This window comes from Aquarana catesbeiana, linkage group LG10 (assembly GCF_042186555.1).
Source record: "Aquarana catesbeiana isolate 2022-GZ linkage group LG10, ASM4218655v1, whole genome shotgun sequence".
Classification (NCBI taxonomy): Eukaryota; Metazoa; Chordata; class Amphibia; order Anura; family Ranidae; genus Aquarana; species Aquarana catesbeiana.
In genome coordinates this window covers 253591613-253614688 of record NC_133333.1, presented here as the reverse complement: position 1 = coordinate 253614688, position 23076 = coordinate 253591613, and the positions used below count along the sequence as shown (strand labels likewise).

Sequence of the window (23076 nt, the reverse complement as noted above, 5' to 3'; positions counted from 1 at the left end):
ACCACACTTCCCCCCCTCCCTAAGGTATGACAAAGGAGCATACTACAGCCCCAAAACATATTACCGCTTACTCTCCATTGACGTCACGACAACCAGCATCACTTCCGGTGATGGTTCCGGGTATCCATCTCAGCTCCACCAGGCTTCACATCCCAACTGGACATCTCCACACAGCTGCCGATGGGTGCCTATTTCCCAGCCTCCTAGTGGCCTCTGTGCACCCAACTCTGCAAACGATCAATGGATTTTTAGATGTGCCTGTCATTCACCTCCCTCTGTGAGTGCATTTAAACCATTTGCTATTTATCTGATGAGTTATTAAACTGATACACTTAGATGGCGGCACCTTCTGTTTTTTCCTTATCTTCCTAGTGCCTAGAGACTATCCAATAATCTACTGGAAGTGCTGCAGCCTCTGAACAAGTGGTTTCCATACATCATGGACTCATTTTGGGACATTTTGTTATCTTTCCCTGTTGTGCCATTGAGCCTTTTTATTTTTTAGATTGGCAATGTTCTGCCCCTTTCCCATAATCTGCTGCCTGTAAATGACCCTGTCACATTCTTTCCCAAAGGAAATTAAGCTGTAGGCTTCTGTTCTGAGGCACAGGAATATTCCACTGCTGTGATCATATAAAACAGGACTGTGAAAAAAACAATTGCAGCCAGCAACAATTGGGACATACAGTGAGCCCTATGAAAAAACACATGCAGTCTGTTATCACTGTAGTGCATATTGACAGGGACAGGCTGAAATGAGACTGCTGGAAATCAGCAGCATTAAGATGTAAGAAAGGCTAATAAAAGGTCAAAGCTCTTCCCTCCCCCCACCCCCAAATTCTCTAAGATACACAGCATTTTGTTACCCACAGGATAATTTAGAAAAGGTTTACATCTACTTAAAGAGACCAGTGCCTACAATGCTCACACTAATCTGTCCTAATGCACTTTATCACCAGCACTTCCAATGCTTCCCCTATTACAGCTAAAGCAAATTATCCATATGGCTGCTTGGAAACCAACTTTTTATACTGAAGGGGTTGACTCATACAAAAGTTTAAAGGCCAGAAAATGCATTATGTTTAGTCATTTACTATCCCAGCAAAATTACGCATTAGTTGGGCAGGTCTGTGAACCATGAGTGGGCACCTCGGACCCATTGTAGACCCAAACCTGAACCTCATTCCTAGTCGGGAGTATATACCACACAGACTGCAGGGGGCAGGACTCAGGAGTATGTAATGCACAGAATGAAGGGCTCAGGAGTCAATTACACACAGAGTGCAAAGTCCTTGAGTATAAAACTCACAAAGTACTGGGGTCAGGAGTAAATAGCACAAAGAATATAGGGGCCAGGGTTATATAACTGTAGCACACAATCAAAAAAAGACAATGAAAAATTACCGTTCTCCCCTACCCACCAAGTACAAATCTTTCCTTACCCAAAGATGCCATCACCCTCTCTACCCCACAACCAATAGAGAGCTCTACCCCACTCACCCCCCGCCAAGTACAGGTCTTTTCTAACCCAAAGCTCCCCCTCGCCCTCTCTACCCCACAACCAATAGAGATCTCTACTCCACATCACTTCCTCCCTGAAACTCACTCACCAGGCCTTAGATGCAGTAGCAGTTCAGAGTGAAGGGAAGTTCTCCCATTGGCTTTGTCAGGTGACCAGAACAAAGGAGGAGCTTAGGGGAGCCTCCCTAGGCTCTGAACTGTGAGTGGCAGTGCAAGGGCGATACTTGAAAAGTTAAAGAAAAAGGTGGGCATCAAGAGCAAGGGCACTCCACTCTATTTTCAGCGCACCTGCCCCAGGTGCCCAGCACTAGGGACACCCATGGCAGAGGTTCCATAAGAACTGTCAAAGATGGGATTTTCTACTTATTGGAGAGATTATTTTCCCAAATGACATTGTTTCTCCTGGATAGGAATTGAAGGGAATCCTCCCCAATGAAGGCACATAGCAACAAAAACATAAATAGGTATTAATACTTCCCAACGCTATCCAAAACAAGAACAAAAGGCTTTGGACTTGAGTTCCACTTAAACCATAGATAAAGTTTAGCCATAGAGGGACAGGAATTGTCTTATTCTAAGGATTAGGTCAAAATAAAGGGAATAAGCCTGAAAAAAAAAAAGAAAAATGTGATCACTACATCTAAGGGCCGGTGAGCTGCAATATATTAAATGTTAGTTTTTAGGTTCAGCTATGCCTTAAGAGGCACCTTTTCCTGACCATAGCACCTGCAATGACTGAATATAAATACAAAGAAACACTGAATTACTTTACTTTGCAGTTTATTATATGTAAAAGAACAGTAAAAAGTACAGGGTGCGCTCTCCAGAGATACAAAATATCTCTATATTGTCTGCTGCCAGGGGTCTCAAACTGGTGGCCCTCCAGCTGTTGCGAAACTACCAGTCCCATCATTCCTCTGCCTGAGGGAGTCATGTTTGTAACTGTCAGCCTTGCAATGCTTCAGGGGACTTGTAGTTTTGCAACAGTTGGAGGGCCGCCAGTTTGAGACCCCCTGGTCTACTCCATTAACCATTCTTGCCTTATAATAAATACAACACAATAAATAGGTCCGGTATAAAGCAGGCCCCTCTAAGCCAAAAAAGCAGTATATCTTCACTGTACAAAATGAGAGATAATCAGGAAGCATAGCGGCAAGGTTATCTTTGGTAGCGTTATATAGAATGCAGCCAACACCATCCACAGAAAAAGAACTAGATACAAGATTCCTTCATAACTTCTCTCTGCTGAGAGCATTGGGATGGACGATATGACAAAGTGCCGGGATGGTCGGTTCTCGGAGGGTTTACATCAGTTTCATCAAGATCCAGGAGAAGATCAGAGCAGACAAAGTCCAAGGCATGGAGAAACCTGGAACAACACACAGGAGATATTAGCAATGGATCGGGAAGGGCTTCATCCTCCTATGGATTGTGACATTATGAGAATTTAAAGTGTATGTCCAACCAAAACTTTTGTTTTTTAATTTTTGCATACTGTGGCGGCATTCGAGAAATTTACCCTCATTTACTCTCAAGGTGACAATAGTTTTACCAGATAGGAAGTGAGGGGAAATCTGCTACAAGGACACAGATAGCAATAAAAGAGCTGATAGATACCTTTCAATACTCTTCTTAAAAAAAATGACTTCTGTCTGTGTAGCTGTTGGGGATTTGCTCTAATTTCCTGTTTAGTGAAACAGTTGTCACTGGGACAGTAAGCATAGGGAAATTTCTCTAACATATCCCAAGAAGGCAATAAAACCTCAAAAGTGGTTCTTCTGCTTGCTGACTCTTTCCAAAGCTAAAAAAAATAATAATAAAGAGATCCCCTCCGCTTTAGTTTTGTTGACCACACAGGAAGTGATGTCCAGTGTGTGTGTGTAGGTGGGGGTGGGGGGTGGGGGGCAGCAATAAATCCCACCAAAATATATTCAATACTGGATATACATCTACGATGTTGGTGTCGAGGAGCATTATGCATTTTCTAAAGACAGCACAACAGAAGCTGTTTGCCTTCAGACTGCCTCTCTCTAATTGAAAGTCTCAGTCAGTAATGATAACCCTCCAACGTAATGATTTTATAATAAAACTAATATCAGTAAATATTTAGATACATACTAAATATATGCATAGAAATATATGGATGGATAATAACCCCTAGTCATTGCCATTGTTAGAATTAGGCAGATGAAATGGAAAATTTTACATATCTCTTTGAGGGAGTTTAATATTTTTTTGTGGCCAATAACAGGAATCTGCAAAGGCTCAAAGGAGAAAATCTTTTTCTTAGCATTTTTTAGCAGTGTACTGGATGTGACCTGGTTTCGGCCTCTTGCTGTCCTTATACAGCCGGGCTACAATATGAGAATAATAAACAGCACAGACATGGGGCCCGGATGCTTAAATGCTGGCAAGAAGGTCTCCTGATCATGCTGCGCTGTAATTGGCTGCACAGCGCTGACATCATCTGGAGCCAGTCCTACCAACGGCTGATCACCAGCAGCTGACTGTGAGCTGTTGGTGACGACTCGGTCACAGTTTCTTGGGTAGCGGTGGGGCACTCCCCAAACGAGACAGCAATGCATAAATGCATGGTCAGGATGTTGAGGTCCACCAGCCCTGCCCCCACATATAAGGGTATTGTTGATGTAAAGGGGTTCAACATGTTTAGCTACATCACTCTAAACCATTAAATTTCTCAATGTAAGAGTTTACTTACCGCTGGCAGAACTGGTATCTACATTGTAAATGGTATCAGCTGGAAATAAAGAGAAAAATATCTGTTAATTGGAGACCTCAACCAGACTGATACTATTTTTTCTGAATATATTGTATGATATTCACATTCACTGTAGGCTGAAATAATTGTGTAGTGATCACAAAAGAAGTTAAAGCGTTTGTAAGACCTGAAAGTAATCCCTAACAATGAACAATTTGCTGTTTTATTGATCTGATAAATATACGGGACTCATAGAGTAGTAAAGATTTTTTTTTTTCTTTTAGGATGGTGAAGGGTTAGAATCTCTGCAGGTTTTAATTGCTTTGTCCCCTCTGGGACATTTCTCCTTACTTCCTGGTCAGGTGTCAGACAGAACAGGAAGTGAGGGAAAATCCCCCCAAAGGGAACAAAGACAGCATTTATAAATTGATGGAAGCTTTAAAGTAGTTGTAAACCCTCTACCATACTACCCAGTGAAGTGAACAGCCTCAGATGATGAACAGAGATGAAACAAATCCTCCTACATTGGTTTTACATGTATGTCTGCTGTCTTTCCCTTTCTATATCCTTTAGAAAGTGCACATTGTGTTAGAAATATTGTTTCCTCATTCAGCAGTCTGGGCTTACCCTGTGTAAGAGCTGATTGGAGGAAGGGCATCCCTCCACCCCCCCCCTCCATATAGGCAGAGGAACAAAGAAACTTGCAGAGCTGTACTGTGAATAGACAAGCCCTCTGCTAATCTACCTTGAAGCTCCCTCCCCGACATAATATTCAGCTGCTTTTCTCGTGTGTCAACAGAGGAACGGAGCAGCAGAAAGACACCGCATTTAGAGCTTTGGAGAGAGATAAGTAAACACTACAGATATACCGGTATGTACCCAGGTCAGATTTCATGAATGGGGTTTACAACCATTTTAAGCCTTTTCCTACATTATCCAAAACAACAAAGAAAATAAATGTTTTGTCTGGAGTTGGGTTTTAATAAATGTGACTAAAGAAACACAGAAAATGACTGTAACAAAACTGTGACCATGAGATGACTTACCTGCATTCAAAAAGATATTGACTCTTCCTGCAATGCCGTCAGAAGAAGCATCTTTGGCTTGGGAGGGGCAGGTCTGTAAGGAAATAAAATACATTCAACAGAAATTCTAGACAAGTGAAATTGATGAAGGAACTGCAAATTGTATCCAAGAAACACCCCAGCTATGTTAAAGTCACAACGTCCCCTTCATGTTCCTCTATCTGTGTTATCTCCACAATGAAAACAGTGGAGAATGCGGGCCTACCAGGTTCTTCCATCATTCCATTGGTTTATTCCACATTGTATGACAGCATGACACCATCAATTGTCTTTGTTAGGGATGAGCATGACACCATCAATTGTCTTTGTTAGGGATGAGCATGGCATCAACTGTCTTTGTTAGGGATGGGCTTGGGTTTGGGCTACAGCAGATGGACAGAACTGTGAATTCTGGTGGTGGTATCTCAATTTCAGAAGACGGCATATGATTTTACTCACCACCTTTGTGTGGAGTTGGCCATTAATTCAGCTTTTGTGCTCATTATACACAACAATGTTCTACCTGCTTGGTTAGCAGCAGCAGATCAGCAGAAGATCAGGTCATGAGCAGAGAAGCTGGTATCTTGGTTAGTGTGCAATTTATTTATTTATTTTTTGGTCCATAAACACCTTCAAGCATCTTATCAATGCTATGTAATGATTAGAAAGCCAAATGTGGACATTAGTACTCTTGCCATGTAGCACTGGGGACCTCAATTCAGATACCAGCCAGGGGCATTATCTGCATGGAGTTTGCATGTTTTGCTTTTGTTGGTTTCCTCCAAGGACATGCAGGTAGGATATTTGGCTCCTGTCTAAGCTGGTACTAGTATGTGTGTGTGGCTATAAAAAAACCCTGCCCCCTCCTTCAGGCAGAGAAATCACAGATCACCCTCTATGTGTATGGTGAGTCTTACCGTCGCACAATCAGTAGTGCAGAGTTTAAGATCGGCAAAGAGATAGACGGCATTAGAATTGGCAATCTGGAAGACTTTCATAGCAAATCGAGATTCAATGCCGACTCCATTGCTGTCCACTGTTAGCTGGTCAGCAGGTACATCGCTACCTGGACACCTGGATAAAGAAAACCTTTCATCAGTTTTCAGTTACTGTAATCTAAAGATTAGAACACAATACTGGTACATACTACTAGAGCTGAACAAAATATGTGTTCATATATTGTTCATGAACAATATAAGGTGTTCATTTTATATATACTGTATATATTATAGATGTACAATACATTGCATGTCTTCATTATTTATATGTATATTATAGCTGAACAATGCCAGGCACGTGTTTATTATATTATTTCTGTTACTCAGAAGTCCTCAATTTACATTTTAATTGGTGGAATTTTGGTGGAATCATTGTGCCATACACAAGATATGTACCGTGACCCATAATTCTTCACACCTCACACCTACATGATTTTCTCCTTAATGCATTGAGACAAAAGAAATACATCAATCTGCATGTTATTAAAGGTATTTCATCCAATTCTGACCAACACATTGCTGTGAACTGGGCCTATCAAAAACAATGGATTGTCAATGTGTGGGGCACGCCTTGAGCAAATCAGCTCATCACAGGTGGTGCCAATGGGTCCTTCAATGAAAAACACATCAAGCAAAAATTCAAATGTTAATTCAAACCTGCATTGAAATTTTGCATCATTTCAAAAGATCTCTGAAGTTCTACCATTTATATTATAATGAACGTACAGTGTAGGACAGGGTTGGATCCCCTTTTAGGTAGTTCTTGCTTGCTGTCTAAAGCATCTGGGAAAGTTATGAACAAAAATTGTTGGATTGTTCACCAATCATCACCCTATATAAAGTCCAGCACCTCTACATATACACATGTTCCTGAAGCCCTGATAAAGGCGGACTCCTTACCACCCCTGAATTGTGATGGCACTTTCCTATTTCCACACCTAGTCTCTTCTCAAGGCTTGTATTGCTGTCCGAGGCAAAATTTCCCTTCTCATTCTTTCCTCGTGACACCAAAAAATACAGGGATATAAAATGATGGAAGTTCTCTCCAGTGGGGACATAGACAGCAAGCAGTGTGGTGAAGAAGAGTAAGGGTCTCTTGGTTTTTATTGCTGTCTGTGTCATATTGTCTTCATGACCCCATCTCCTCATCTCCAGTCCTGGTGTCACAAGCATGGATCAGTATCAAGAAAGTGCCTCAAATTAGCCACAGACACCTCACAAGGGTCCTAACTCTTCCCCTAATCTAAAACTGAACAAAACGTTGGCTTGAGAGAGGTGGAGGCTGCTTAGCTCCATCCACCCCCAACTAATCCACCCCCCCCCCTTTTTTTTTTCTTCCCTTCCTCTATTCTAGTCATCTTTATGGGCTTTTGACCCTTTAACAATAGATATTAGATTATATCTGAAATCGCCAACTCCTTTTATAATCCTCCAATGTAGGAACATGGAACTTTGTTCAACATGGACTAACCCAAAATACCCCCTATATACGGGCTGCACAGAATTTTCTGATCTTTTGTCTTGGTTGTTCAGTTGTTCCCCTTTTACTTGTTATGTGCACTCATGATACTGACTGATACTTTGTACTAAAGGGGTTGGCTACCCCCATCTCATTTGTAACACTCTTGATTTAACCTGGTCTCCTCCTATGAGGATTGTTTATATTTTTGGTTTTGTTACTTACTTCAAAAAACCTTTAATAAAACTTTGTGAAACTAAATATGGTATTAATTAATAATATATATATATAAAAAAGTTGACTTGAGTTGAGCTTTAAAATGAACTCCAGGAATTTTATCACTTTAGAAAGTTGGCTTGTCCAGATTAGTTCAGAACTTCATGGCAAGACTTCAGAAACATACTCTTAAAGTGGCCATAGACGGTTCAAATCTCAAACCATGTATGGTCAGGCTGAATGTACCCAAGTTGATCGATCAACTTGATTACAACCAGCCTGCCGGATTTTACATGGATTTTACATGCGATTATTGCTAGCGGCTGTTATACCCACACAATGACTCCTGTGGTTGCACGGACGGCGTTAAGGTGATACTGAGTATTGTTCTGTGTATTTAGTGAATTATTTCTGTAGTCAAAGTGTACAAATAACACACAGAACTCCTAACCCAGTGCACTGTGTACTTACCCGTTCTGAAGAAGATAGTACTTTTGGTCACTTGAATTGGTAGCAGAGGCATAAATATTCACCACTTTGAGTTTAAAGGTGTTCACATCCAGATCTGGTACTCGCACTGAAAGGTAAATAGTGTCTTCCACTGTCAGGGGGTCATCTTCTGAGAGAGGGGTCGTATATGTGCTATCTGTATAGGCCATCATTATGGCTGCATAACTTCCAGTTCCATTAGGGCCATTTATTACTGTGGTCCTGGAAAATAGACACATGATAAAGGTTACCTACCTAGAAACTTATGCAGGTATGTGGTCATGCATCAATGTTAGTATACAGACTGCATACAGAATTGAATTATTTGAGGATTAAGAAAGAGCAAACCTATCAGTGCATGCCATGGTTCCTTCTCTGACCCCAAAGTCACTACAATACTCAGCAGTGTCATAGGGAGAGGTGGAATGAACCATGCAGTGTGGCAGGGGACACAAAAACATTAAATGCCAAAGAGTCTCATGGAGGCTGCAGCACTGAAGCAGAAGGAAGGTAGGGGACCGAGGCCATAAAACTCTTCTATTACGGGAAAATTTCCTCTCAATTTGACGGGGTTGATGGAAAACACTTGGCCCAGATGACTTATTGACACTTATTTTTAATGTTTTACATAGCTATACAGTGGAACCTTGGATTACGAGCATAATCTGTTCCAGGAGAATGCTTGTAATCCAAAGCACTGGCATATCAAAGCGATTTTCCCCATAAAAGTCAATGGAAACTAAGATAATTTGTTCCGTATTGACTTCTATTGCATGCAAAACCGCATGTGGCCAGAGGTGGGGGGCACCGGAGAGCCTCTGAAATACTCGGGGACAGCTGGGCTGAACTCGGAAAGCCTCAAAAAGGCTTGGAAACACTCAGGAACGGAGTATTTCCGAGTGTTTCCGAGTATTTCCGAGTGATTCCGAGTATCTCCGAGTGATTCCGAGTATTTCCGAACGGCTCAGAACGGTTCCAAACCATTCCGAGTGTCACCGGCGCCCCCGCACCTCTGGCCAAATGTGGTACTGCACACCCCCATTAGCTTGAATTCTGCTCGTTTGGTGAGACAACACTCGCAAACCGAGTTAGAATTAAAAAAAAAAGTATGCTCGTCTTTCAAAACACTTGTTAACCGCGTTACTCGTTAACCAAGGTTCCACTGTACCTGCAAAAGGGGCTAGCCAGAAATGATCTAGCAGGACTTAGTTTTCTGACTAAAGTTCCACATTAAGAACCAATTACACAAGAGTATGTGCTACAATGCAATATCATAAGAGATAATTAGCATGGATTTCTGAAAGACCGATATTATGTGATAATCAATTACCCGAGTATTGGGTGCAGAGTCACATTAAGAGCGACATTTATATTCAGCGGGTAGGCGCAGGAAATATTCAGGACAGCGTCATTTGTTATTCGGATTGGATTCGTTCTTGCAAAAAATATACACATGATTTGTGTATGTGACGTGGGTTGCATTTACCTGTAAGAGAGAGGAAGCACAGAAATCATTAGACAGGATCAGAAAACTTACCTCCATACAGTATTAATATCAGTGTATTCCCTGTGAGGTCAAGAAGGAAGTCTCCAGTTTTGTTAGTAGAACCCAAAAACTACCAGATAAAAATAAATAGCCCAAAGGTAAAATAACAAAAGAAGCTTTTACTATGCAGAGATTTTTCCTGCTGTACTTTTTTTAGCCATTTGATGTGCTCACTCTGATGGCCACTACCATTTAACCCACTTTCTATGAGCCCAGGTCCCCTTGGACCCCCAGCCTGTGACTGGACAGTGAAAGGAGAAGCAGAGGATTGATGAGTTAATCTCTCTGTCACTCTGCTCTCTCCTCCAATCAACATAATCTTTGTCATCACAAGGAATAACTGGCTATTTGTGTTTCTTCTCTTTCCCCCGGCCTGAGTTGTACAGGGACTGCACAAGGCTGAAACCAAATCACAATGAGCTACTTAAACTGCTTGAATTAAAAAAAAATACATTTAATGATTTAAATCAGAGATCTCCAAACTACGACCCTCCAGCTGTTGTAGAACTACATGTCCCATGAGGCATTGTAAAACTCTGACATTCACAGACATGACTGGGCATGATGGGAATTGTAGTTTGGGGACCCCTGTTGTAAATGAATACAGAGCTGTGTTATTTGTGTCTTTTATATCTACCCGGAGTTCATCTACTCCCTGTGGGTGTCTCCTTTAACTAACCAACTGCTAAAGAGACATCCACACATGTGCGCTCTCAACTGGGGCTGTGTGTGTCTTTTTGAACGCAAAAACACCCAGCAAGCCACGCCCCTGCTCCCTCCTTCTGGGCAGCTGCAGGAGCCAATCACACCCCTTCCCTCACTATCTCATCTACAACTGGGAAGTTCAGGGAATGGGGCAGAAATGGAGGACCTGGTGAAGGACCCGGTGGAAGTGACAAGGGGCGCCAGGTAAGTGTTTGAGGACAGTGGGGTTGTAAATGTATCGGGGCATTTTTTTCATTAATGTTGTGAATGCATTGGGGTAAAAAAAGCAATAAAAAATGCTTAGGCTTTAGTTCTACTCCAAGTCTGTATGAAAATGTGATTAAAAAAACTATGTAGAGGATAAAACACTCTTCTGGGGACAAAGACAACAAAAACTCAGCTTCTAAATCATACAATTTTTGTCTATAGAGACTTTATTGTATCTGTTTTTACTTCTCTTGTATAACAAACAGTCAGGAGAACTTACCTCAGCCACAGTGTTACAGTCAGAGGATATCAATGGACGTTGAAGGGTCAGCTCTGATGTTACACCTACACCCTTCCTTACTGCAAGACACTCGGGGTTGGTGCTGTTCAGCCTCACATCGGATGTATTATAACCGTTTGCTTCCAACCAACATTTTGACACTTGTATATTGAACTTTGCTCCAGTACAAGTAAGATTTACGGGTGGAGTGGCTGCTGAAAAAAGAGTAAATTCATTCAGTATGTCTGAGATGAGAAGGTGACGTGTTTGATGTACATTATATACTATAGGGGTTTTCTATATATAACCACTTTTTGGCAAGAGTATCCAGGGACTGGCAAGAAAGCTGCCATAGAGGCACAGAGTTAAATCACAATTTAATTTCCAGTTTACATACAGTAATTGACTGTTGGTGATCAATGTAGTCTCCTCTTACATTAATGGTCAGTGCAGTCTCCCTTATATTGATGGTCAGTGTAGTGTCCCCTTACATTGATGGTCAGTGTAGTGCCCCCTTACATTGGTGATCAGTGTAGTGCCCCTTATATTTATGATCAGTGTGGCGCCCCTTACATTGATGGTCAGTGTAGTGCTTCTTATATTGATGATCAGTGTGGTGCCCCCTTACATTGATTATCAGTGTAGTGCCCCTTATATTTATGATCAGTGTGGCACCCCTTACATTGATGGTCAGTGTAGTGCCGCTTATATTGATGATCAGTGTGGTGCCCCTTACATTGTTGATCAGTATAGTGCCCCTTATATTGATGATCAGTGTAGTGCCCCCTTACATTGATGATCAGTGTAGTGCCCCCTTACATTGATGGTCAGTGTAGTGCCCCCTTACATTGATGATCAGTGTAGTGCCCCCTTACATTGATGATCAGTGTAGTGCCCCCTTACATTGATGATCAGTGTAGTGCCCCCTTACATTGATGATCAGTGTAGTGCCCCCTTACATTGGTGATCAGTGTAGTGCCCCCTTACATTGATGGTCAGTGTAGTGCCCCCTTACATTGATGATCAGTGTAGTGCCCCCTTACATTGATGATCAGTGTAGTGCCCCCTTACATTGATGGTCAGTGTAGTGCCCCTTATATTGATGATCAGTGTGGCGCCCCTTACATTGATGACCAGTGTAGTGCCCCTTTTATTGATGATCAGTGTAGTGCCCCCTTACATTGATAGTCAGTGTAGTGCCCCCTTACATTGATGACCAGTGTAGTGCCCCCTTACATTGATGACCAGTGTAGTGCCCCTTATATTGATGATCAGTGTAGTGCCCCCTTACATTGCTAGTCAGTGTAGTGCCCCCTTACATTGATGACCAGTGTAGTGCCACTTATATTGATGATCAGTGTGGTGCCCCTTACATTGATGATCAGTATAGTTCCCCTTACATTGATGGTCAGTGTAGTGCCCCCTTACATTGATGATCATTGTAGTGCCTCCTTACATTGATGGTCAGTGTAGTGCCCCTTATATTGATGATCAGTGTGGCGCCCCTTACATTGATGACCAGTGTAGTGCCCCTTTTATTGATGATCAGTGTAGTGCCCCCTTACATTGATAGTCAGTGTAGTGCCCCCTTACATTGATGACCAGTGTAGTGCCCCTTATATTGATTATCAGTGTAGTGACCCCTACATTGATGGTCAGTGTAGTGCCCCCTTACATTGATGATCAGTGTAGTGCCCCCTTACATTGATGGTCAGTGTAGTGCCCCCTTACATTGATGGTCAGTGTAGCGCTCCCTTACATTGATGGTCAGTGTACTAATTGCTTACATTAACTGACATTGTAGTGTCCCCTTACATTGGTGGTCAAAAGGAATGAGCTTAAGGTTCCATCTGAACACAAGTACCTTGTAATTTCATGCATTTGCATCGCAACATTGACTATAGTTTGGTCATGTCCATAGATAGAGACCCCGCCCCTTTGTATACACAAACTGTCCCCCGATGGACCTTTCATTCAGCGGGACTGAAGCAAAATGAGACCAGAATTATCTGAGACAGAATTAGCTCATGGAACCCCAAGCAACCTGTAGAGGAACCCTTGCATTCTACAGAACTCTGTTTCAAAAAGTCCGATATAGGGAGAACACAGAAGTCCTTTAGAAACAAAGGACTATTTTTCAGGATTGCTCCTATTCCCCCCCCCCCCCCCCCCACACACACACACACACACACACACACCCAAAGCAAGAAATCTTGGTGCAAACAGTGATTGTTTAATTGGGAACAAGATAAGTCAACTTCTGTGGTTATGGTTTGCAATTCCACCTCCGTATTACCCACAGCAATCCGATTGTGTATATTTATGTGAAAGTCAGCCTACAGACAGTCAGATTATACCTCTACTATCCACCAATCAAATGTTGAAGAAGTCTGGGGGCTCATTCACACCGGGCCCTCCATTGAGGTTCATTTACCAGCCGGGTGTAAACGGGCCAATACAGATTCACATTATGTACTATGTATGTTATATGGACCTCATATGGTTTATACAAAAATTCAATAGTTGGTTTTCAAAAGGCACAAGATCCATTGTAACCATTGTATTATAGCATACCATACCTCGTGTGAATGGATAGAGAGTTGTATTGCACTGGCAGGTATATGTAAAAGTGTTACAAATCTCATCAGTAGCACAGGGAATACCTCCACAGCCCTGAGACGCAGCCACTGGAGAGACAGAAAAAAAACATGAAAGTACATCCTGTGTTCCTGTGTGGAAGTCTAAACATATCTCAAATCCATCTACTATGTAATACAAGGATCAAAATAAATAAATCAGAGATATTGTCCGGTTTGTTTTAAATTGCTCCAAAAAATCCAATTTGTGCCAAACTGCGGCAACTTGTATCCAAATGTTCCAATATACAAATTTGTTTCAAAATGATTACAATTCATAAAGAAAGTGTTTAAAGATACACAGTTAGAGAATGGATCTCCCTCGCTGTTTCTTTGTCTAATTACCCTTCCCTGATCATTCCCTCCAATTTCTGGGGAACGATCGCTGTCTCTGTATTCCAGATGTGTTATTATAAGATAAAAGGAGACAAACTTCACTCACCCGCCATGACAGCGCACAGTACAGATAGCAGTAGTGTTGTCTTCATGGTGATCAGGGACCCTAGAAAATACATCCTATATGAGCAACCAATTTCTGTTTGTGATTTAGCAAAAAAATTAAAAGTAAAAATAAAAAAAGGAAAAAGTCCTACAGAGCTTTGCATTATTTTATATATAGTTTTATACAGTAAAAGTCAAAATAAATCAAAATAAATACAAAGGAAAAACAACAAACATCTATACATGTTACAATATTCTTTTTTTTAATTATTGTCTATGTAATATACAAGACTTAACAATATTTGATTAGCAATATATATGTATATATTGTACATGTATTCATTTATAGTTACAAATAAACAATTAGATTCAAGCCTGTAAGGCAATACAGTGAAACCCAAAATAAACATACCAGACTTAACAATACTTGAGAAGAAAAAAAAACATAAAAACGTTGACTGTTCAATTTCCATTAGGTCTTCCAACAATTGCCAATTAAATACATATTGATTGGATAGTTAAATAAGTCCATATATTGCAATTAAATATGTTACAAAGGCAGCAACTCAGAGAGCATCGAAGCCAAAGAATGATCTTGATAACCAGCCAACCAGCAATCACAAAATGAAGAGCCACCAATGGCAGCCTCCATCATTCTCTCATGATATTCCCTTCCTAAAGGAGACAATCAGAGTGTAAGGTGTATGACCTGCTTTGCAAAATTATAAAATATCCCGATTGTCTGCTATGAGTTGTAAATGACTTAGAAGTTTTATACTAACCGACAAATGTGGTTTGGAAATATTCCGGTCAGCAAGAGGCTTCCAACAACTTGATGTTCTTCCAACAAGCTCACAAAGTCAGTTGTCAGTTGAGTTTTGCCACCTTTAGGAAAGACAGTTGGAGTGAGGTGGTGGAGGGTCTGTGTACAATTACCGATCACTCAGCTACTTATATACTCATCTGTCCAGATGGAATGCCATGCATCGAAAAAAATAGAAGGTGGAGATGACGTTAGAGTAAATGGACCTCACCCAGGCAGGACTTACCCCCGAGCTGTCACAGCTTAACTTTAAGCAATTGTCATGTATTTTTCTGGTGGCATTTAATAATTATAGCTGATGAAAATGTCAACTTGTTCTATTACGAATGATTAATATTTGAACTATTTTAAATACTTGTTTAAAACCTATTTATAGCCTTTTTTTTCATTTTGTAGATCTTTTTTACAGTGCCCAAAATATTTTAACAACAAAATGCACAAAAAAACAAGTTTTATTGTATCACAAATAAATTTAGAATCGTAATGATGGTGATGATTCCAGATTCCGCTGACCATCTACATCTATGTAGGGTGATTAGGTTTACTATGATACACAAATGTGTTACAATGTAGTTATTTTGCCATCATTGTCATCCTGACCAATTATGTGTAGATTTGCCCAGGAGAAATGCACTGCATGCTCATTGAACTTTGGCCAGCAGGGTTAGAAAGTCCAATACGGGGGCTGTTGGATAAGCCAATGTCAATATTCCCATTGCACACGTTCCTGCAATGGTCTTGGGGTAGGGGGTGCTGCAGCAACAGCCAGATGGGGACTAGAAACGTCATAGATCAGCGTATGTAATGTATTTACCAGCACACTCTTCAAATAACGTCCAAAGTTTTTTTTTTTTTTTTTTTAAAGAATGATGACATCCAGGTTCTGTCTTTAATATCGATTGGACCCTGGGTAAATGTTTTCTTGCCCCCCCCGTACAATTTCGCTCTCCACCTACTCTGAGACATACAATAAATAGCAGGTAGACTTAAAATCATTTTACTGTATCAGATCAGACAGTGATTGCGATTGGTTGCCAGAGGTTACAGGTTACAGTGTATCATTACCGCTTACTGACTGGTTCCTAGAGGTTACAGAACACATTAGCAACTGATTAGTTGCTAGATGTTACAGCACATGATTTCTGCTTGTTGATTGGTTGCTAGAGATTACTGTACATCAATACTGCTCACTGATTGGTTGCTAGAGGTTACAGCACATCGTCTCCTCACTGTAGGGGGCATGATATACATATGAGTGCCGCCTTTATTTACATATCTATGCCGCCTATCTATCTATGCAGCTATTTACTTATGAATGCTGCCGCTATTTACATATAAGTGCAGTTGCTCCATAGTTTAACCACTTAAGGACCGGGCCTGTTTTTTAAACTTGTTGTTCACAAGTTAAAATAATTTTTTTTGCTAGAAAATTACTTAGAACCCCCAAACATTATATATATTTTTTTTCAGAAACCCTAGAGAATAAAATGGTCGGCCGTTGCAATACTTTATGTCACACCGTATTTGTGCAGCGGTCTTACAAGCGCAATTTTTTTGGAGAAAATACACTTTTTTTTTTTAATTAAAAAATAAGACAACAGTAAAATTAGCCCATTTTTTTTATATTGTGAAAGATAATGTTACATTGAGTAAATTGATACCCAACATGTTATGCTACAAAATTGCGACCGCTCGTGGAATGGAGGCAAGCGTTGACCCTTAAAAAATCTCCATTGGCGAAGTTCGAAAACTTCTACAAGTTACCAATTTGAGTTATAGAGGAGGTCTTTTGCTAGAATTATTATTTTACTGTTTTCATATGCGGGCGCGACTTATGTATGCCTTCGCTTCTGTGCGCAAGCTCGGCGGGATGGGGCGCTTTACTTTTTTTTCCTTATTTATTTTACTTATTATTTTTTATTTTTACACTATCCTTTTAAAAAAATAAAATTGGGTCACTTATATTCCTATTAAAAGGAATGTAAACATCCCTTGTAATAGAAAAAAGCATGACAGAACCTCTTAAATATGAGATCTGGGGGTCAAAAAGACCTCAGATCTCACATTTACACTAAAATGCAAAACAATTTTTAAAAAAATGTCTTTTTAAGAAAAAAAAATTCTCCTTTAAGACCATTGGGCGGAAGTGACGTTTGATGTCGCTTCCGTCATCCAATGTTATGGAGCCGAGTGGTGGCCATCATTCCCTCACTCAGCTCCATGCTACTGAGGGGATAGGATCGGATCGTCTCCGGCGCTACCGGCGGCTCCGGTAAGTGGCGTAGACGACCGAGCACCTCTCCTGCCGCCAATGACGACGTATAACGACGGCTGCTGGTTTGTAAGTGGTTAACAAATGAGGGGGAGCTCTGCTGATTTCCATCATCCAATCATGTGCAAGCAAAAATACTGTTTTTTTATTTTCCTTGCATGTGATTGGGTATTTTTTGCAAAATGAAGCTTTACCTCATTTACTAAGCTCCGGAGCAACGGCACTTGCAAAGCGCACAGTCTGCTTGCCTTTAGTAAATCCACCCCTATGTCCCCTCTGTGCCCCCCCACCCCAATTTATAGTGAGGGGGCTGGCTTATCCAAAGCAGTGTACATTTTTGCCAGCACACCACGGATCTTCAAATAAAGTCCAAGGGTATTTTTGAAGAATGATGACATCACAGTGGAAAAAGTGCAGCTTTTCGGAGCCACACAGGACCCCTTCGTCAGGCATGTCATCACATACCTGACAAAGGGGTCCTACGCAGGTTTGGAACGTTGTACTTCCACTGTGATGGCAGGCACGTATGCTCTATTTGAAGCCAGGTCGTTTATTGGTTTGGATTCCACCACAGTTTAGCTTGGTCTAAGATTACCGCTTTGTAGTAAGCCAAGATATCTGGTACGCTTAGACCTGTGTATTTAGTTGGTGTACAAAGTATGGGACAGTTGTTTTTCAAGATGAAGGTGTTCAACATGGCTTGGGGTTTAGCAATTCCATAGATAGGATCGGGACTGGAATTGTCCAGAGTAAATATAGTATATGAGGTAAGAGAAACATTTTCATTAACGCTATACGGTCTGCCCTTGAAGCACTGGTGGTCTAAAGATCTTGGGAAATGCGAGAAAGCTTGGATAGAAGCACTTGAAGGTTTATATGAAGAAGTTGGTAAGAGGTTGAGACTAATTGGATACCCAGATATTGCAGGGTAGAATTAGGGACCCACAAGAAAGATACAGTTTTAGTGATAGCAGCTTTGATCAAAGTTGGTAAGCAGAAACCAAGCATAAATGATTTATTATAAATAACTTTGTATAAGGAGGTTGATCTAAATTGATCTAGAAGGTTTTGGAGTGAAAGGAGAGAGTTAAGCAGATCAGTGAGAAAGATTATTACATCGTCCATATAGAAGCTCATTTTGTAAATTGTATTGCCTACTTGAATACCTGTGACTGATGAGTTATCACAGATAGCTTGGGCAAGGGGGTCCATCACCAGAGCAAATATTAAAGGGGATAGTGGGCACCCCTGCCTAGTGCCATTAGTATACGTTGAAATTGTCTGAAGTCATTCCAGAGGTCCACACTCTGGCATTGGGGTTAGAATAGAGACAGAGTATGGAGTTCAGTATATTGACCAAAAATCCAAATCTATGGAGCACGGCCCTCAGGTAATGACAGTGGACTTGATTGAATGCTTTCTCCTCATCCAAGCGAAGGAGCAGAGAAGGTGTTTGGTGATGTTTAGCCCACTGCAAGAGGTCTATGAACCAGCCTGGTCCCATCAGTTGCCTCCCTACCAGCTACAAATCCCACCTAGTCCATGTGTACCAATTGTGGAATAAATGGTGAAAGACAAGTCAATAGAAGTTTAGCAAATAAATTGGTGTCAGTATTGAGGAGGGAGATGGGCCGGTAGTGAGCAGTGGTGTCAGGTGTTTTCCCGGGCTTGGGAATAGTTACCACAAGGGCTTTCACGGATTCTTTGGGTATGGTGCCTGTGTTTGCAGTGTGGTTAAAGGCATTGCATAAGAATGAGGAGTATGGGGAGAGAAGGAATGCATATGTTTTCATAATAGTAATTTTAGTGATTCACAAGTCCACACATGTAGATTGCCACCATCCCTCGATAATATATGAATAACCTCAAAAGGTTGGATTTTAACGGCAATAAAAAATGTACATAAGAAGATTTCACATAAAAAAAATTGTAATTTATTGTAGAAAATGTATTAAAAGGATCTCATGTTGATAATACAACACATCATAGAAATACTGTCAACATTACACACTATATGAATAAAAATTGCAAACATTGCACATTGGCTGTTTTGAACCATGAAGTGTCAGTCCCAATCTACTTGCTGTTCCCTTTAATCGTGGTTTCAAATAGGGAATGCTGCAGAGAGGGATATCCAACGCGTTTCAAAATTATGTTGTAAATCTTCTTCAGGGAATGATACCACTTCTGAAAAACCAGCTTGTATTAGTAAAACATTAATACAAATTCATACCCATGAATGTGCATCTGTTGATCATAGAACATACACTTACAAAAATTGTGCATATTTGGCAAAGGCATTCTTTCAGAAAAACGTGGATGTCCTGTCAAGGCCATTAAAGGCCTGCCCCATGTGAAAGCCAGCTGTTCCCATCCAGAAAAGCCAAATATGGATTACCAAAAGGGCATTGAAATGGGAGTACTGTGGGCTGGAATAAAGCAAAACAAAAAAAGAGTGGTAAATCCCCCGGGAAGAAAATAAGTCTCAATTCCAGGGGAAGTGGGGTAAGACTGGAGTGTTATTCCCCATAAAAATGGCCCCACACCTAATAAAAAGTGTATGAGCTTACTTGAGATGTCTTATAGATCAAAGAACAGCCCGATCAACAAGTCCCATATTGAGGTGTTGAAATGTCCCAAGGGTTTACAAAAACTGGCAGACCGGAAGAAGGAAAAGCGTGGCTTCACAGTACATCAACCGGGTAGGAATCGCTACGAGAGATGCGATGGCGTCCTTGTTATAGTGCGCATGCGCGGGAGGAAGTGACGTGATATGTGTCATATCGCAGAACCGCATCATCACTTCTGCTTCTGCACGGATAGTAACTCAGTGTCAGACTTGTACGTAGAAGACAGGTGAGCCCGATGTAGCAGGGGGAGGCCTCCCTTACGTATCTGGTTACCGGCCCCTGGTAGTATGGACAGGAGGCACGGGAGCACAGAGTGGTATGAGAGCCTGGCGGGTAGCTGCAGGAAAATCCTGGTTAAGATGGTTATGGAGATTACCAGTCAACTGGAGCACAGGCAGTGGGTGCAGAGCAGGAGTGGAGCGGGTTGGTCGGGTCACAGGCAGAGGTCGGCAGCAGGCGGGCAACGCAGTACAGAGGAGCAGGCAGATTCGTAGTCAGGACGGTCCGGGATCAGTGGCAGGCAGCAAACAAGGAGGAACAGAGACAGGCCGGTGGTCAGGAGATCGGAAACAACAGGAAACAGGAAGCAGGAAGCAGGAACACAGGAAGCTGAAGATTGGACAGCACCGAGCCCCCTGTGCAGATGGCCTAAATAGGCAGGTTGGCGCCAAACACCGGGCGCGCGCGCCCGCCGACGCGCGCCGATGCGCCGCGATGCCCACCAACAGCGCATCTGCCCAAGGGAACTCTCTGACAGTGCCCCTCCCCTCAAGGGCAGCCTCCGGATGTCCAACTGTGACAATTTGGAAGCGTGGGTACTCCTAAAAGACCTCAGAAGCTCTTCGGCATGTAAGTTGCCCTCTGGCTCCCAGGAGTTATCCTCTGGTCCGTACCCCCTCCATTTGATCAAATACTGCAACTGGTTGCGTCTTTTCCTGCAATCCAAAATAGCCTCCACCTCGAATTCTTCCTTACTATCGACAATTATGGGTTCTGGTGGGTCAGTACTTCGACCAGCAAAAGTGTTGGGTACAACAGGTTTCAACAATGAAATGTGAAAGACCGGATGAATCTTCAGAGTACTAGGTAGATTGAGTTCGTAGGCCACATTGTTAATCCTCTTCTTGACTGCGAACGGACCCAAGAATTTGGGGCCCAATTTCCTTGAAGGGCAGGCCATTCTTATATTGGTCGTGGATAACCAAACCTGGTTGCCAGGTTCCAGGATGAGCTCTCCCCGCCTCTTCCTGTCAAACATCTTTTTATTATACTCTTGGGTCTTAGCCATGGTGTCCTGCAAGAGTTTGTTGTTACAAAGAAAGAAGTCCATGGTCTCAGAGACCGCAGGGATCGCACATTCAGGTAAAGACCTGGGCAGAAAGGACAGGTGGAATCCGTAATTGGCAAAAAACGGTGTTTGCTTAATGGCCGAATGTAGAGAGTTGTTATAGGAGAACTCAGCGATTGGCAGCAGAGAGACCCAGTTGTCCTGAGAGAAAGATGAAAAACAACGGAGGTATTGCTCCAAAGTTTGATTAGTTCTCTCCATCTGCCCATTAGTCTGGGGATGATAAGTGGAGGAGAGTGCCAGCTCGATTTCCAGGGAGTTACAGAGAGCCTTCCAGAACCGTGAGGTGAACTGAACACCACGATCAGATATGATGTTCAATGGGACTCCGTGCAACCTGACAATCTCTTTAATGAAGACCCTTGCTGTCTCCATGGCCGAAGGTGTGCCCTTCATCGGCAGGAAGTGAGCCATCTTGGTTAACCTGTCTACGACGACAAAGATGGTAGAGAAGCCCTCTGACAAAGATGGTAGAGAAGCCCTCTGACTGGGGAAGCTCTACAATGAAATCCATTGATATCATCTTCCACGGTCTTTCCGGGACGGGTAATGGCTTTAACAGACCCCAGGCTCTAGTCCGGCTATTCTTGTTCCGGGCACAGGTGGTACAAGATTCTACATAGCTCTTGCAGTCGTTCACTAACAAAGGCCACCAAAATGTGCGCTGCACTAACTCCGTTGTCTTCAGCACGCCTAAATGTCCAGCCATCTTATGATCATGGCAGAGCTCCAGCACTCCCACCCTCAAATCTTCAGGGACTACGATTTTACCCTTGTGCCAAAAAAGACCATCCTGGGCCCTCACCACCTCTCCGGAACTTGGGGTCCAATTTAAAGAAGCTTGTTTTATGCGGGATAACAGATCCACTTGAAGCAAAAGAAAATTTCCGGATGAAAGAATGGTGTCCGGATGCTCAGGTTTTCCGGAATCAGGGAACATACGAGAAAGAGCATCCGGCTTGGTATCCTTGGAACCAGGTCTGTACGTTATATGAAACTGAAATCTGGAGAAGAATAGAGCCCATCATGCTTGTCGAGGTTTCAGTCTTTTGGCAGTTCAGAGATACTCCAGATTTTTGTGGTCCGTATAGACCAGGATAGGGTGTGCTGCACCCTCCAGTAGATAACGCCACTCCTCCAAAGCGGATTTAATGGCCAGAAGCTCCCGATTGCCAACATCATAATTTCTCTCCGCTGAAGAGAGTTTGCAGGAGAAAAAGGCCACTGGGTAGAGAAGGGCCTTTGGGCCTTGCCGTTGGGACAGAACAGCTCCGACTGCGACCTCCGAAGCGTCCACTTCAAGGACGAATGGTAGAGCAGGATCCGGGTGTTTTAAGATTGAGGCGGAGGTGAACAGCTCCTTGAGTTTTTCGAAGGCAGATTGTGCCTCAGGGGACCACTGGAATCGATTCCCTTGTCTGGTTATTTCGGTGATGGGGGCAATTATTGTAGAGAAGCCCCTAATGAACTTCCTGTAAAAGTTCGAAAAGCCGATGAACCTTTGAACCCCTTTTTTATCGGAGGGAGCGGGCCACTCCAGAATGGCAGATACTTTCTGCGGATCCATTTTTATACCATCAACAGAAATGATTAGGCCTAAAAACTGGATGCTTTGAAGTTCGAATTGGCATTTTTCTGGTTTAGCATAAAGTCCATGCTGCCTGAGATGAGCTAACACATTTCTGACATGCCTGCGATGATCTGAGACTGAGGAGGAAAAGA

General features: G+C 42.2%; 1 pseudogene; it reads right to left on the bottom strand.

Annotated features, from left to right (window-relative positions):
- Positions 1-2825: 2825 nt before the first annotated feature.
- Positions 2826-14328, bottom strand: LOC141110187 (pancreatic secretory granule membrane major glycoprotein GP2-like; annotated as a pseudogene).
- Positions 14329-23076: the final 8748 nt, after the last annotated feature.